This window comes from Anser anser, assembly GCF_964211835.1.
Source record: "Anser anser genome assembly, chromosome: Z".
Classification (NCBI taxonomy): Eukaryota; Metazoa; Chordata; class Aves; order Anseriformes; family Anatidae; genus Anser; species Anser anser.
In genome coordinates, this window is record NC_139723.1 from 53876351 (window position 1) to 53893140 (window position 16790).

The window sequence follows — 16790 nt, forward strand, 5'->3', positions numbered from 1 at the left end:
TTTTTAGTTTCTTTAGATTCAGTACAGCAAATAATTTTCAACAGGTCTGAAGTGCTTCACACATAAAGATACAAAAAAAATAATTTGGTGCATTTGCATTACTGACCATAATGATTTGTGTTTATAGATTTTCACTTATCATTGTGCAAGAATATTTGCTCATATAAACAGGAGATTATTCCTAACACAATATTTCTGAAATTCACTGTAGCCAGTAAAAAATTAGTCTGCCTAAAGGAAGCTGGGTAGAAGAAATGAATGTGAAAGGGAAAAAAAAAGCAAGATTACATTGGGCAATAGTGAATTATAGGCCTACTTAGGCATACGCACACAAGCTAGAGGATGAAACTTTTGTAATTTTTCAGCTCATTTAATCTGAAAGGCCCACATACTGAGTTACATAGCCAGAGTTAACATCTGCAGTTTGGTTGGTACATGCCTTTGGTGTTGGCATTAGCCCTGTGACCACAGTGGCTTCTATTGCTCAGCTATTTTAGTGGCTTGGCATCTTTCATATTCCCCTAGGCTCTATGGTAGAGCAAGCGGACACCCACACTGGATGCCAAGAGAGTCATCTTAATGAATGACATATTACGAGCCTTGTGAAAGCAATTTGCTTTGCTCCATGGCATAGTTGGCTAACTTCCTATTACTGAAGGTTCAGGCTAAATCCAGCACTAAAGCTATGCAAATTCTTGCCTTTTGGGCAACATATCACAGAAACAAGTCTTATTCAAAGTAATTCTTGCCTTTATTTGTTTTCTAAAAGGAATCTTAAATGTTACACTGACCAGGGGAACAGTTATCTGCTATCCCATTTCATGGGTAATGAATTCACATCCAAAGACTTGGCATTTTTACAGTAAAGTATAACTTGTGTAAAATATACAACAAAGATACTGATAAAATCTTGTTTTCTGTCCTACAGTTTGATGAGGACCACTATTAGCTGTCAGACCCTAACAGTAAAAGGGCTGAGAGCGCAGGACAGGCAGCTCACCCTTCCTGCCAGGCAGAAGAGCAGAACAGCACTCATGTTCTCACTCTTCGGCCTTACTTTCCCTTTGTCTCTTCACAGAGCATCAACCGAATACAGTAACTCTGCTCCATGCACAAATATGTGTCCTGTAGGCTTTCATTAGTTCCATAGCTAAAATGGAGTAACATTTTCTGCTCCAGACTCCTGTTGCAGTCACTTACTTTGACAAAACATTCATCTTTTAGCTCTTCTAGTTTTTTTTGAAAGAAAAAAGAAAAACAAAAAAACACTATTTTTCTTCCCCAAAACCCTGCTTGCTGCCTTTGCTCCCCAGTCCCTGTTTCTTCTGAAAAGCACATAGATCAGAAGGAAGGCTATATGTGTATAAAAGAAATTACTTTTTTTCTGTCACAAACATTAGGCATGGAAACAGTGTATGTGGAAGGGCCAGTGGGGGCCTGAAGAGAAAAATGGGCTTTGATTTGACTGAACTCTGAAGCTCTAAGAATAGCACTCAACACTACTACTTGTACACACAGTTCCCAGTCAGCTCATACTGCGTGCATGTGAGGAATGCTGTGCTGCATGTACAGATGAAGCTAATTTAGTTGGGTAGTGAAAGTGTGAAGAAGTTCTGTGAGGCAAAGCCAGGACCTTCATCTTGTTCATTCCTGAGGGCATGGTACGAAAGTCTGCTGCACCCTTCAGGCAAAATTGTGCTCAGGCTACAACTTGAAGGCATCGTGATGCAAAAGACAGTCCTTTTCCTTTACTTTGGAGTAAACTAAATTTTAAACATCACAGAATTGCTATCCCACTGTTTCTTTAGAGGTGATTACTGCAAGATTGTTGAAGCTCAGGCATGGTTAAAAATTCATTATTTCCTTGGTTGTGAAGGTTCTTTAACAGCACACTTCCCTCTTCCCTGCCCCACAGGGGACTTTCTGAAGTGCATTTATTCAAAATCATGCTGAATTATTGAACTTAATGGGAAAAGGATTTATCCTTGAACTTCTGAGCAGAGCAGTGTACAAGAATGGGGACCAAGAGAGGCACAGTCTTAGCACTACCCATGAAATAGTATGCGGAGTCCACATTTCTGCCATAAAAGGGTTAGAATGGTCTGAAGGAAGGACAGAAGTAGAAGTGACATTGAGCATAAGCTTCACAAAATAATCCCAATTCAGTCCTGTGGCACTCTTCTGGGATTAATTGATGATTATTCAGGTAATTAAGGTAAGAATTAATTCCTGAGGAAGAGGAGTTAATAGCCCTTTCAAGAACAACAGGAATTGACAGTGTTTGTGCCATGCCTTCGGTTGCCAGCAAGAGCTTCAATACATAAAGTACTACCAAAAAGTATTGCACGCACCTTAATAAAATAGTTGGTGCACTCACTGAAGAGTCCACAAATTGGCATTAGCAGGTCCAAAACTTACAAACAAATGTATGGCGGTGAAAGATAGACACTGCTTTCCTTGTATCTCAACGTTATTACTTTTTTTTTTTTTTTCAGAAGAAAAATAGGATTGGTTCAGCTTTCTCCACTGTTACGTGATACAGCCATTTTTGAATATTGATTTAATAACATTACAAGGAGTCAAAAAATCAAAACCAAGTAAACATTAGTAGTGCTGAAACCATTTTGTCCTCAGAACTCCTATAGCTTAGTTGTATCACTAATACACAAGGGTCTGAATGGAGACATATGGTCACCATCAGCTTGGATATTTAATTTTGAGATGACACTTCTATTAATCCATCTGAAATGAGGGAAGCTACCATGTAACTGGTTGCAATTAGCCAACCACAATTTTCTCTAACCACTTCACTCTAAACCAAAAGCCAAAATGGCATTTTAGAATTACAATATCACTCCCAGATTTACATCTCTTGATGAATTCCCAAGGTTAAGATTCAAGTCATACTGTAAAACCAACCCTCAATTATACCTTTTAAGAGAGGAAGATCAGTGGCAGGTGGTGCCTGCTATAAAAGCCTCATTAAAACACCTTCTGTTTGAGTATCACAAAAGGGAGTCTCCAGATGGAGGCACAGATCCACATGGTAGCCCTACCTCAAATGTGAGTTTCACCTGACACTTTGAGAACAGAAGAGTGTTTTCTTTTTTTTTTTTTTTTTCCCTAACTAATAAACAACCGAGGTTCAAGAGAGGATATATTAGGATTAATTGCACTTGATCACTAATCCATTGTAATGCCATATGCTAAAGGCGTTGTTCATTGTTAAGCCTAGAGACAGGTAGGGCCCCTCTGGTAATGTAAACTGTCCCCATTTCCATGAAGTTAATCTAATTTCACCTCCTCACAGACCTCAGATTCCAGTAAAGATACTTTACTCTTCCTGCTTTGTCTCCTGATGCATTTTTGAATGGTAGCAAATCTGATATAGAAGTTAATGATGCTGAAACATGCTGACTAATTGGAAAATGATTTTTCCTGGTGCTGCTTGCTGAAATGAGCACAATATTGAAAGAGTACTTACTGTATTGTGTGTTCAGCCTGTTGGTTCGAAGAACCAGCTCTTCCTTCATCAGCCACACAGTTCAACTTTTCTCACCTCCTCCCCCTGCTAGTCCCAAAGCACATTTGAAGAATACATGATTTACTAGATGAGAACAATTGGCAGGCCAAACCATGTGAGTAAAGTTTGTTATTAGAGGAGGCGTTGTCACCTTGTGCAGCCTTTGGAGTAGGAGGATTTTTTTCAGTGGCTTGGCTTTGGGATGGATCCAAACCATTAAGTGCCAAACAGTGTAACCAGAGCATTTTTTACAGTTCTGTTGTGTGTTTTGTGCTAAGCTACTTTAAAAATTGCCACCCACTAAGTCTGTCTCTTAAATCAAGGAGGTCATTCTTACTCAATATGTAGCGTGTGTATTTGTGAGAGGCAGAAGGAAGTCACATAGATGCATTCTGTGAAGATAAGAGTATTGAATTCACATATTTTTTACCAAGTGATATGTAGCATATTATCTCCCAGGAGCAAAAAAACTTCATGGGAAATTGTAGTAACTATTCAGGGCCAAAATATGTTTTTATACTAATCTAGTTCAATGGCTAGTCTGTTCAAATTGAAAGAGTAAGAAATGAGTCAGGATTTTGGTGTTTAACGTATCATCTTCAGCTACCTTCATAAGACTACTCTATACTTACAAAATGCCCTCTAGTCCAGAAGGGACTACAAGTATGTTACCAGCTGTATGCACTTAAAGATCCATTCTACCACCACTGAAATGCAACCATCTCTGAGGTGAAACACAGCAACTCTGCCATTCCAGAAAAAACAAAACACTGTTTTTAGGAGGAGGAAGTGAAAAATAACTGTTCCAACTGCAGTTCCAAGGGAAACTATGTTGGCAGAGTATAATTACCCTTGTTGAAAGCTGGCCAGGACACTGACTTTCTCCATTCCTGAAATAGGTATTGGGAGATTTTAGCAACCACAGGTGCTCAAGACCTTAAGTTTTTGTTGAGTTCAAAAGGCATTGGCTGATGGATGTGACAAAACATTCTCTTTATTTTAAATAGAATGCTAAGTTTCTCTGGCTTTTCCACTAATATCTGTACTACTGTGGTGGTTTCACCCTGCTGGGCAGCTAAATTTCACCACAACCTCTCTATCATTCCTCCTCATCAAAGGAAAAGGGGAGAAAATATGGTGCAGAGGGCTCAAGGGTTGAGATAATGACAAGGAGATCACTCACCAATTACTGTCACGGGCAAAACAGAATCAGTATAGGGAGACTAACATAGTTTATTGCCTATCACTAGAGTTTACTGCCTATCACTAGCAGACTAGCAGAGTGAGAAACTAAAATCAAACTAAAAACACCTTCCTCCCATCCACCCTATTCTATGTCCTCCCCGTAAGCAGCGCAGGGGAACAGAGGCTGTGGTCAGTCCCCGTCCCTTCATCTCTGCTGCTCCTTCACGGTCCCTCCCTGCCCCTGCTCCACGCGGGGTCCCTCCCACGGGATGCTGTCCCGAACTGAGCCTGCGGGGGCTGCCCGCAGGCAGCAGCTCTTCAAGCACTGCTCCCACATGGCTCCGGTTTGCTCCAGCACGGGTCCCCCACGGGCGGCAGCTCCCCCCAGACCCCTGCTCCTGCGTGGGCTCCTCTCCACGGGCTGCAGCTCCGGCCCGGGGCCTGCTCCTGCGGGGGCTCTCCATGGGCCGCAGCCTCCTCCAGGCCACCTCCACCTGCTCCACCGGGGGCTCCTCCACGAGCTGCAGCGTGGAGATCTGCTCCGTGTGGGACCCGTGGGCTGCAGGGGGACAGCCTGCCCCACCAGGGGCCTCTCCACAGGCTGCAGGGGAACTGCTGCTGCCTGCCTGGAGCACCTCCTGCCCTCCTGCTGCACTGACCTTATTATGTGCAGGGCTGTCTCTGTCACCTTTTCTCATTACCCCAGATGCTGTCACACAGCAGATATTCCCTTCCTTCAATCAGCTCTCCCAGAGGCCCACCCAGCATCACTCCCTGGCTCAGCTCTGGCCAGCAGCAGGTCCCTTTTGGAGCCGTCTGGAGCTGGCTCTGGTCTGACATGGGGCAGCTGCTGGGCTCTGCTCACAGAGGCCACCCCTGCAGCCTCTCCACTACCAAAACCTTGCCACATAAATCTAATGCAACAACACATAGTGGAAGGCCAGGTGATGGCCCCTTGCTCCTACCAGTACCATGTCAGTGAGAATAATAACAGTAGCTGAGAACCTGTTCACGAATGAGACCAACAGGACCAAGTCAATCTAGTTTATCTCCAACATCTTACACATTTAATATCAAATTGGTTTCCTTGTATATTGAGTTTTTGATAGCTTTTCCAAGACATTACAAACTTGTAATTGTGATTCTCAGTGTCCTAAAGAAATTCTTTCCAGATAATTTTGTGTGAAATAGCAATACAACTTTTGTACATCAAACCTGATTAAACAAAATGGTTGGGTTCAAGTTTGGTCTGTTTTTTCGCTTCAAACTATGCCTTGTGGTCCTTGCTGTGTGCCAAGAACACCAAATCCTCCAGAACCCTGTATTATAAATATCTTGGGATGCTTTCTAGCTCAGCATATCTACTTTTACTCTGCTCCAGGTTTAGTAACCTCCCCAATAACACATTATTGCTCCCCATTTTGAAACTCATTTAGAACTCCCCATTTAGAAAATGGGGAGTTTTCTAAACTCTGTCTGTCCCTGAAGGCTGGGCTCTACCATGAGGAGAGATGGGCACTGGTTTCAAACTTAGAAGGGCTGAGTAAAAGTCAGCAAAGAAAAAGAAATTTCTGACTTTCTGAACACATGGATGTTTCAGGAGTTCTGAGCATTCATTGGATACTTCACAAGCAGAACTGTTCACTGTTTTTATTTATTGACTCTTGTCTCTAAGTTTCCTGTATTGAGAATGTGGCCCACAGTGTAGGAACAAAGGAGGAAAAATTAAATGTGGTGACTGAAGAGAGGAGTTATGTAAGGTACAGTAGTCCCATATTCTCATTTGCTTTCTATACTGTCTGTGCTTGGACTCTGCAATTGTATGTGTTACGAATTATCAGTAAGCTATTCCATGATCTCCACTGTGTATACTACACACATGTGAGTCTTCATAGATATATGTGTGTACCATCATATCCATCCACCCAGACAGATGGCTCTTCTTGATCACAGATGACTGGATCTGGCAGAATTGCAACAAACAAATGATCTCCAAAACCAAAAACAGACCAATGACTGTGTTATGAATAAAAGTGCTGAGTTCAGTTTATTCTAGTTAACTGAGGCATGTTATTCAAGGGAGTATAGACTATCCTTTGGTACCCAAGATTAGATTTTGAAAGTCATATAATATTAATGAGATTTCAGCAAAAATAGGTGTAAGAACAAATATGCACTGATTTTTATTAGGATTCATCTATCTAAAATCTTTACAATTTAGTAATGAAGCACAAAACATGATCTAGGTGACCAACTGCGCAGCGAAAAAGCAAGCACACATAGCTATGTGTGGTGAATGTTCTCCTAGTTGTGTCTTGTAGCTTTTGCTGTGTGAAAGTGAGATGGGGCATGGTGTACCCTGGGTATTTTAGAAACTATCTTTCTTGCAGGCTGAATCCTCTGAAAAAATGTATTTAATCCTGCTTTCAGCAGTTTACTAGTGCTCTTTCTGGCTGTTGTAGCCCTGGAAAGTGAAAAGTGTTTCAGAGAAATTGCAGGTGGCTAATACTCCTCTTCTGAAGGATTGTGACATGCTAGAGATTTGTCTCAAATCACTAATCATACCTTCATATTTCTGGACTTTTTTGAGACTGAAGATATGAGGTGGTGTGGACCTGATGGTGATTCCAATTTTGTAGTTGGAAGGATTTTTAATAGTCATTATTGTAAGTGAGAACTGTAGCACTGATGCCAATTTTCACTAGTGTCATTTTTTTTCTATACAGACTTCAAAATATACTTGACACATGATGAGAATAGCTCGCAGTCTTCATCAAAATAAACTAATACCATCAACTTTTGCTTGAAAGAGCCATTGATAGCTTATGGTCTGGGAAGCAGACCATCACAATCCATCCTGTGGTCCATTTAGAACTGTGAACTGCTTAGATGCAGGCTTTGGTGTAGGCTGTCTCGCAGCAGATATGGGTTGCTATTTTGTACTACCTGTAGAATGCAGGATCTTAATACAGTAGCTATTGTTGAAGCAGATAAGACCAGATCTTCACGAAACATGTTTTCTAAAAATCTTTTTTATATGACTAAGTGATATTCTAAAACTTCAGATAAGAATTTATATGGGAAAGATGAGTGTTCACAATTTCTGAAACTTTTTTAAAAGCTTTTAAAGTCAAATTTTCATGATGGAGTGGTAATGGCTTGTTTTCTTTGTGTAGTTGCCACTTCTTCTAAAAACTGTCCAGTAACTGAAATGCTTTATAAATACTAATGATGGTCCAAATTATAGATAGTTGAGCTGGTGAAACTTCCCTTTTACTGGCTTTGAAGACCTATGGATGTCTATCACTTAAGCAACAAACCATATCAGAGACAATACGATCCCACTGAGAGATTTTTGAATGGAAGGCACAACCAGTTTCTTCAGTCTTTCCTCCAATAAATTAATACCTACTGCTAACATGTCCCAATGGGATGTGACTCAGTTTCTGTTTAGACTTTAATGTCTACAGCACTGTACACCTCCTGGTAGGATATTTTCAGCCTTTTAGCTAGGGTTTTTGTGAGGGTCACAGGTGTCCAAAAGAGTTGTGTAAGACAGCACAAAAAACGTCACCTTCCATTTCCATCCTCCTCCTTTCATATAGGTACCTTTTAGGGTGATCAAAGCGCTGCTTGTGGTGTTTCATGGAAGTAAACCAAATCTTTAAAATACACAGAAAATGTGTCTGTCATTCTTGTTTTCGGTCTTCTCATGAAAGATGCAGCTGTTTTTACAATACTACCATCTGTAGAAGGTTCTGTGTCCATGAACAATGATGAATTATTTAGCATGCTTCAAGTTACTGATGTGTGTTTTCCAATAAGATACAGTTCTGAAGCTGTTTCCTGGGTATGGATAGGCTACCATGTCTCTTACTTTTTCTTGCAAAGCTTAATTCATAGAGATGTGCACTGGCTACTCTCTCAATTTACAGGTTACATGTGCTCAGCAGAGTTGAAGTCATTATTCACAGTTCAAAGAATCACCAAATCAGAATGGCTGAGGTTAGAAGGGACCTCTGGAGGTCGTCTAGGCCAACCACTCTGCTCAAGCTGGACCACCTAGAGCCACTTTCCCAGGACCCTGTCCTGGTGGCTTTTGAAGATCTCAAAGGAGGGAGACTCCACAACCTTGCTGGGCAACCTGGTGCCAGTGCTGAGTCACCTGCACAGTAAAGTGTTTTCCCATGTTCAGATGGAACCTCCTGTACTTCAGTTTGTGTCCATTGCCTCTTGTCCTGGGCACAACTGAAAAAAGCCTGGCTCCAGCTTCTTTACATCCTCCCTTCAGGTATTTGTACACATTGATAATGTCCCCTGGAGACTTCTCTTATCTAGGCTGAAAAGTTCCAGCTCTCTGTCTTTTCGTGTAGTAGAGGTGTTTCACTACCTTAACCATCTTTGTGGCCTTTTGTTGGGCTCTCTCCGGTATGTCCATGTTTCTCTTGTACTGGGGAGCCACAAACCAGACATAGTACTCCAGGCATGACCTCACCAGTGCTGAGTAGATAAGGGAAGGATCACCTCCCTTGACAGGCTGACAGTGTTTCGCCTAATGCAGCCCAGGATACCATTCACCTTCATTGCTGCAAGTGCACACTGCTAGCTCATGTTCAAATTTGTGTCCACCAGGATCTCCAGGTGATTTTCTGCTTATTTTCCTCCAGCAAGTACTCATGCCTGAAGTTGTTCCTGACCAGGTGCAGGCCTTCGCACTTCCTCTTGCTGACCTTCATGTGTTTCCTGTCAGCCCATTTCTCCTGCCTGTCATAGTCCCTCTGGATGGCAGCATGACCCTCTAGCATAACAGCCATTCCTCCCAGTTTTGTATCAGTTGCAAACTTGCTTGGGGTAAACTGCTTCATCATCCAGATCGTTAATGAACATGTTAAACCAGACTAGACCCAGTATTGATCCTTGGGATTCAAAGCTAGTTATCAGCCTCCAACTGGACTTTGTGCCCCTGATCACCAGCCTGGGGCCAGGTCGTTCAGCCTGTTTTTGATCCACCTCACAGTCTGCCCATACAGTCCATACTTCAACAGCTTCCCTATGAGGATTCTACAGGAGACAGTGTGAAATGCCCTACTGAAGTCAAGGCAGGCAGTATCCACTGCTCTCCCATCACCTACCAAGCCAATCATTTCATAGAATCACAGAACCACAGAATGGTTAAGGTTGGAAGGGACCTCTGGAGGTCATCTGAGCCAACCACTGTGCTCAGACAGGATCACCTAGAGTCACTTGCCCAAGCCCCTGTCCAGGTGGTTTTTGAAGATCTCAATGGAGGGGGAGACTCCGCAACCTCTCCGGGCAATGCGGTGCCAGCGCTCAGTCATCTGCACAGTAAAGAAGTGTTTCCTAATGTTCAAAGGTGTCCTGATATGGGTTAAGATAAAGCTAATTTTCTTCCTAGAGGCTTGTGTGGTGCTGTGTCTTGGATTTGTGATGAAAACAGTGTTAACAAACTGATGTTTTAGTTGTTGCTGAGCACTGCTTACACAGAGTCAAAGACTTTTCTGTGTTTCACACTGCCCTGCCAGTGAGGAGGTTGAGGTTGCACAATAAGCTGAGAAGCAATACAGCTGGTCCCAACTGACCAAAGGAATACTCCGTATTACATAGCATCATGATCAGCAATAAAAGCTGGGAGGGAAAGAAGGTAGGGACGGGACATTCAGAGTGACAGTGTTTGTCTTCCCAAGAAGATGGGAATGCATCATCATGTTATGCATGATGAGCCGTGCTTTCTTGATTATGGCTGAACATCTACCTGCTGATGGGAATTAATGCATGAATTCCTTGTTTTGATATGCTTGTGTGTGCCGCTTTTGCTTTACCTATTAAACAGTCATTATTTCAACCCACTGGTTTTCACACTTTTACCCTTCTGATTTTCTCCCCAGTCCTACTCAGGAAGAGTAAGTGAGCTGCTATGTGGTGCTTAACTGCCTACCAGGGTTAAACCACGACAAGAGGGAAAACTCCTCTATTTCAGGGAAACTCCTGTGCTTCAGCATGTGTCCATTGCCTCTTGTCCTGGCCCAGGGCACCACTGAAAAGAGCCTGGCTCCATACTGTTTGCCTCTTCCTGTCAAGTATTTATATACATTGATAAGAACCCCCATGAGGCTTCTTTTCTGCAGGTTGAAGAGTCCCAGCTCTCTCAAACCTTCCCTATATGAGACATGCTTCAGTCCTTTCACCATCTTCAAAACGCTTTGCTCGACTCACTCCAGTATGTCCATATCTCTCTTGTCCTGGCGAGCACAGAACTGGACACACTACTCCAAGCGTGGCCTCAGCGGTGCTGAGCAGAGAGGGGAAGGATTACCTCTGTTGACCTGCTGCTAACACTTTGCCTTATGCGCCCAGCATACCTGGAGTTGTTCCTCCACAAATGAGGAGAACCTTCATTGTAAAAGATTATCAAGCTGGTCAAGCAACATCAGAGATCATACCATGCTGCCCTGAGTGTAAATATGGAGGAGGTAAAGAAAAGTATTTAAAGATGCTGATGCCTGTAAAATTGTATTCTTTTAAAATAACAGTAAAGATTAATGTGAGAGTGAAATTAATGATATTTAGAAGGGAGGCTACTTTGACAAATGTTATGTTTCAGAAGTCAGATGAAACCTACTTAAAGACCTATTAAGTGATTTCAGATGTTTTCCTTCACCAAACTGGAAGGGAAGGACCTTGAGGGTCCAGGAGAAGGTTACAGTTAAACAAAAGAGAGATGAATGTTTGATAGAGACTTCATTATTTCTGCCTAATAGCATATTCTAAAAAATTGTATTAACCATATCAAGTTTTCCTCAATAAAATGTAATCTGTAGCTAGATTATTACATTTAGTCTGTATTTCAGACTAGAGTCTATGCAGTTCTTTAACTCAAAATGAGGAAATGCAATAGCTCAAGTGTTAAGTTAATTTTACAGGGCATAGTGAACCTGGTGAAAAAGCTTTGATGTTCTCTTTGTCCATACCAGTTTTTTGTTGTTGTTCTTTGCTTGTTTCCCTTAGAGTCACTGGTAATTATTTTGCCTCCATTAGAAAGAAGTTCATGACTTCCTTCTCCTTTTTGCAGTTAGTTTGTGTGTTGGATCACAGAATCACAGAATGGCCTAGGTTGGAAGGGACCTCTGACGACCATCTAGTCCAGCTCCCCTGCCGAGCAGGATCACCTAGAGCATGTAGCTCAGGATGGCATCCAGGTGGGTTTTGAATATCTCCAAAGAAGGAGACTCCACAGCCTTTCTGGGCAACCTGTTCCAGTGCTGTCACCCTCACAGTAAACAAGTGTCCCCTGATATACAGCCGGAACCTCCTGTGCTTCAGTTTGTGCCTGTTGTCTCTCGTCCTGTCACCGGGCAAAACTGAAAGACTGGCTCCATCCTCTCAACACCCTCCCTTCAGATATTTATACACATTAATAAGGTCTCCCCTCAGTCTTCCCTTTTCTAGGATAAACATGCCCAATTCTCTCAGTCTGTCTTCGTACGACAGGTGCTCCAGTCCTCTAATCATCTTAGTAGCCCTCCTCTGGACTGACTCCAATAGCTCCATGTCCATCTTGCACTGGGGAACCCAGAACTGGACACAACACTCTCAGTGTGGCCTCACCAGAGCTGAGTAGAGGGGGAGGATCACCTCCCTGGATCTGCTGGCAGTACTCTTCCAAATGCACCCCAGGATACCGTTGGCCTTCTTGGCCACAAGGCCACATTGCTGGCTCATGGTCAGCCTGCTGTCCACCAGGACTCCCAGGTCCTTCTCTGCAGAGCTGCTCTCCAGCAGGTCACCCCCCAGCCTGTACTGGTGCTTGGGGTTATTCCTCCCCAGGTGCAGGACCCTGCACTTGTCCTTGTTTAACTTTATGTGGTTCTTCTCGGCCCAGCCCTCCAGCCTGTTGAGGTCCCCCTGAATGGCATCACAGCCCTCAGGTATCAGCCACTCCTCCGAGCTTTGTGTTGCCAGCAAACTTGCTGAGGGTGCACTCTGTTCCATTGTCCAAGTTGTTGATGAGTAACTTGAACAACACTGGACCCAGCACTGACCCCTGGGGGACACTGCTAGGTACAGGCCTCCAACTAGACCGTGCACCTCCAAGCACAACCCTCTGAGCTCTGTCATCCCGCCAATTGCCAATCCACCTCACCGTCCTCTCCTCTAGGCCGCACTTCCTGAGCTTGTCTAGGAGGATGTTATGGGAGACAGCGTCAAAAGCCTTGGTGAAGTCAAGGTAGATGACGTCCACCACTCCGCCCTCATCTACTCAGCCAGTCATCTCATCATAGAAAGACAACAGATTGGTCAAACGTGACTTCCCCTTGGTGAATCCATGCTGACTATTCCCGATCACCTTCTTATCCTCCACATGCTTGGAGATGTCATCCAGGATGAGCTGTTCCATCACCTTTCCAGGGATGGAGATGTGTCTGACTGGCGTGTAGTTGCCTGGGTCCTTGCCCTTTTTGAAGACTGGGATGCCTTTCAGTTTTCAGCCATTTCTGCATTTTTCATATATTCGCCTCCAGTCCCTTCCCAAAAGATGGGGATAATAACATGGGCCTTGGGTTTGGGAGAATGTAGGTTAAAAGTTATTTGCAGATTGTACCAAATAATGTTTTCACTTCCGGGAGACACATATCTCTAAAGTTACTACATGTAATTAAAAGAAAACCAATTGTCTTTGCAGTAACTGTTTTATCTATGTTGTTTATGTTCTGTGCTTTCTTTTTCTGTGATTTTACCAATGTCAAATTTTTATATTCCTATTTTTGGTAGGGAGTTTCAGGCTGGATGTCAGGAAAAGGTTATTCACTGAGAGAGTGGTTGGGCACTGGAACAGGCTCCCCAGGGAAACTCCACGGCACTCAGCCTGCTGGAGATTAAGACCATTTGGACAACACTCTCAGATACATGGTCTGATTTTTGGGTGGTCCTATGTGGAGCCAGGAATTGGACTCGATGATTCTGGTGGGTCCCTTCCACCTTGGGATGTTCTATGATTCTACTTTTTATTTCTGTCTTCCTCCTTTACCCTAGTTTTCTACCATACATGCACAAGTAACAAAGGCATTACAGTTCCAACCACTATCTTAATCCCATAGCAAATAACATAATTTTCTTACAAGAAACAGAATTTCAAAGGTAGCTCCACCTCCAGGTGTCATTTCTTAGATAACTTGATCTTAATTTTTGTAAATGTAGAGATCCTAGATTCTTCTTTTGCTTTATTTGATATTCCAGGTCCTTGAGCATTTCTACTAATCAAACAGTAATGACCACACAAACAGATAAATTGCTTTCACATTTTTGCTGGAAAAAAATAATAATTATTATTATTATTATTGTGATCTAGTATCATGTGGTAAAACTCTGGCCTTCTGCCAGTATAAATCAACAGATATCCGTGTCATTATTTTAGGTCAGATATGAGGGTGAAATAAATAAATACACATAAACTACATGCTGATAGCCATTTCATTTGGATGATGCTTATGTACCATTAACAAAAAACGAAACTTCTTAGAAGCTCACAAACTGTATAAATGTTTAGATTTAGCAAGGGCTTACCCTGGTATAGTGTCTTGTCAGCCTCTAATGAAAATGCAGGAAACCCAATAATTGGAAAGAATGAATCTGCAGATTATTAGAGCATCACCACCTCTGTTGTATTACATCACCCAAACAGATCACTTGGCTATGTAGTGCCTTGTGCACTGTTTTTTTCACCATGGTCTTGTGAAAGCAAAGGATTGCATTGCAGCTACAAGAATTTTTGCTCCTGATAATGCTTAGTCATGCTACTATGTGGGTATAAATAATATGATTTATTATTTTCTCTAGCGGTCAAGTGGACTGCTTGCAAATATGTGTCTGGCATAAGTATAATTTGTACACTTGTACTATTATGTAAATGACAAGCAAAATAAATTACTGTGTTTTTAAAATTACATATATGCCTCAGAATTATGTCATACTGGTTGATTTTTGCAGTAGTCTTAAGGCCTTTCTTGGCTTTTTGGCTTGTCCCTCTTTCTGTTTGTTTTGTGTGCTCGTTAGAGTTGCTGTTAGCTACATTCTGATGTTTGCAGTTTTGGGAAATCTGAATCTTTGTTATTTATGTTATCAGTGATCTGTCCTGGGTTGCCCACAGCAATGTTCCAACTGTTCTCAGGTCCTCAATTACTAATTATGCAGATGAACAGATTGTGCAAACTCTTTCCTTATGGCCACATTCTGCAGGAGTTGTTATTAAATTGCTGCTGCACTTGAATTTTAAGTAGGTGCTGGTCCTTAGTACTTTTGTTTAGATGTCCCGTACATGTTTGTTGTAGTTGTTTCTTAACAAGTGATGGGTACACACACAGAAAAACAAACAAACAAACAAACAAAAAACTATGTCAAAAAAAAGCAACACAGTTGTTAGAGGAAGTCAAGGACACAGATGAAGTCCAGATATCCACAGAAACAGCCTCTTCCTGAAGATCTTTAGGATAGTGGACAGTCTGCCAGTAGAATAGTTGGAGCTGTAAAATCAGTGAAACGAGTGAAATCACTGGGTAGAATTTGTTGATGTCATTACACTAGGGATGTTCAGAAATAATTAAATTTTGAGGTGAAAGAATTCTGCTATATTGATGATGCCTTACCAGTTAAGTAATACTCCAGTTTTTGAGGGACAATTCACAGCATAAGATAGTATCAGAGTGAGAACACAGAACTGGCCCCAGTTTAAGTGACAGCATGGGTTACAGGATTATGGTGGCATCTTTCTCTTTTATCTTTTGCAATACTACAGTGGTGCCCAGAAGATACATAGGTTGAATAACATGTGTTTTCCTGATATGACTGTGCCCTCTAGTTGGTCATTTAAAATCAGTTAGTGACTGCAGTGAGTGCAGCACACTGAACCATCACTTTTCAGTGTCACCACACATTTATACATTCCCTGAAGAACATTTTGAAGCATTTCTGCTTCAAAAAAAACAATGCCACCCAGATACCACAGCAGAACACTTACCGATTTTCTTCACAGAAAAAACTTTTGGAAATTAGAAAACAAAGAGTATGTTTTTTCCTTGCTTTCCTCCTGCACAGCTGTGCAGGGCAGAAAAAAGTACGATGCAGCCAGAAGGATGGAAAACATGAGCACGAGAATTAAATAAATTTTATGTCTGTGAAATCTGAATACCCCACATTTCTAGATAATACTTCAAGGGTGAAATTAATGTTCCCAGGAAAGTCAGTGCAAATCTTCTAGTAACTTCAGTAGGGACAGGTTGAAATATGGAACATTTGGTTGCCTACCTAGATGGCCACTTAAAATTGAGACATAATTAGAGTAAATCTGTTAAAATGACACATCAGCTTGGAGTCAAGTCAACTTGGAAAAAAAAAAAAGAATAGAACAGGAAAAAAGTTTCAGTTTAACAACTGCAGTTATTTTCAAGTCTGATATCAATCACTGAAGTCTTAAAATCAAATTTTCATTCTTAAAAAATCTCATTTTTCTTTTCTGTGTGAAAGGAAACTTTCATATAAACAGTGGGGCAAGTTGCCTAGATGTGGGAGAGTCTGTGGTAAGGTCGAGAATCATCAAGGACACAAAGGTGCTGTCTGGAAGCAATAAGAAGTAAAAAGGTTCAGAGAAAGGGTGATCTGTAAACAATAGGATGCTTTTAAGGATCAAAGTATCATCATCCTCAAATTACAAAGGAACAAAGCCATATTTGGCAAAGTGATTGGGTTAACTAGGTTAAAGAGCAAGCTTGTGTGCTTCATTGGTGAAAAGAAAAAAGGCACAGCTGAAACGTACTTTGCACTACATTGCTTTAAGGATGCATCTGACTAATAGTCACCTGTTCAGCTTGGGAACTATGCAGCAAATTTTGACAAGCTGGTGAGTTGAGGGCTATAAAAGAACTTTGAAGACTATGAAGGGTGTAAGGAACAAAGACTTCTTGGAAGGAAGAGACAGCAAACTGTTTTCCTCTTGGCCTCTGAAAACTGGGGTTTTCTGAAATCATAACATTATGTCACATAATTACAACTTGGAGTTACCAGTGGGTGA

At 41.9% G+C, this 16790-nt stretch overlaps 2 long non-coding RNA genes across 4 annotated transcripts in view; one reads left to right on the top strand and one right to left on the bottom strand.

Annotated features, from left to right (window-relative positions):
* Window positions 1-4934, bottom strand: part of LOC310889619 — a 25198-nt gene extending 20264 nt beyond the window's left edge. Inside the window, exon 1 of one of the 2 annotated variants that reach the window (XR_014576641.1) lies at window positions 3485-4934. This is a non-coding gene — a long non-coding RNA (uncharacterized lncRNA). The remainder of the gene's footprint in view (window positions 1-3484) is intronic. The other variant, XR_014576642.1, reaches the window with a different exon arrangement.
* The window catches only part of LOC310889621, a 23424-nt gene extending 8644 nt beyond the window's left edge, over window positions 1-14780 (top strand). The window contains exons 3-5 of one of the 2 annotated variants that reach the window (XR_014576648.1): window positions 10982-11199; window positions 11799-11925; window positions 12885-14780. This is a non-coding gene — a long non-coding RNA (uncharacterized lncRNA). The remainder of the gene's footprint in view (window positions 1-10981; window positions 11200-11798; window positions 11926-12884) is intronic. The other variant, XR_014576649.1, reaches the window with a different exon arrangement.
* Window positions 14781-16790: the final 2010 nt, after the last annotated feature.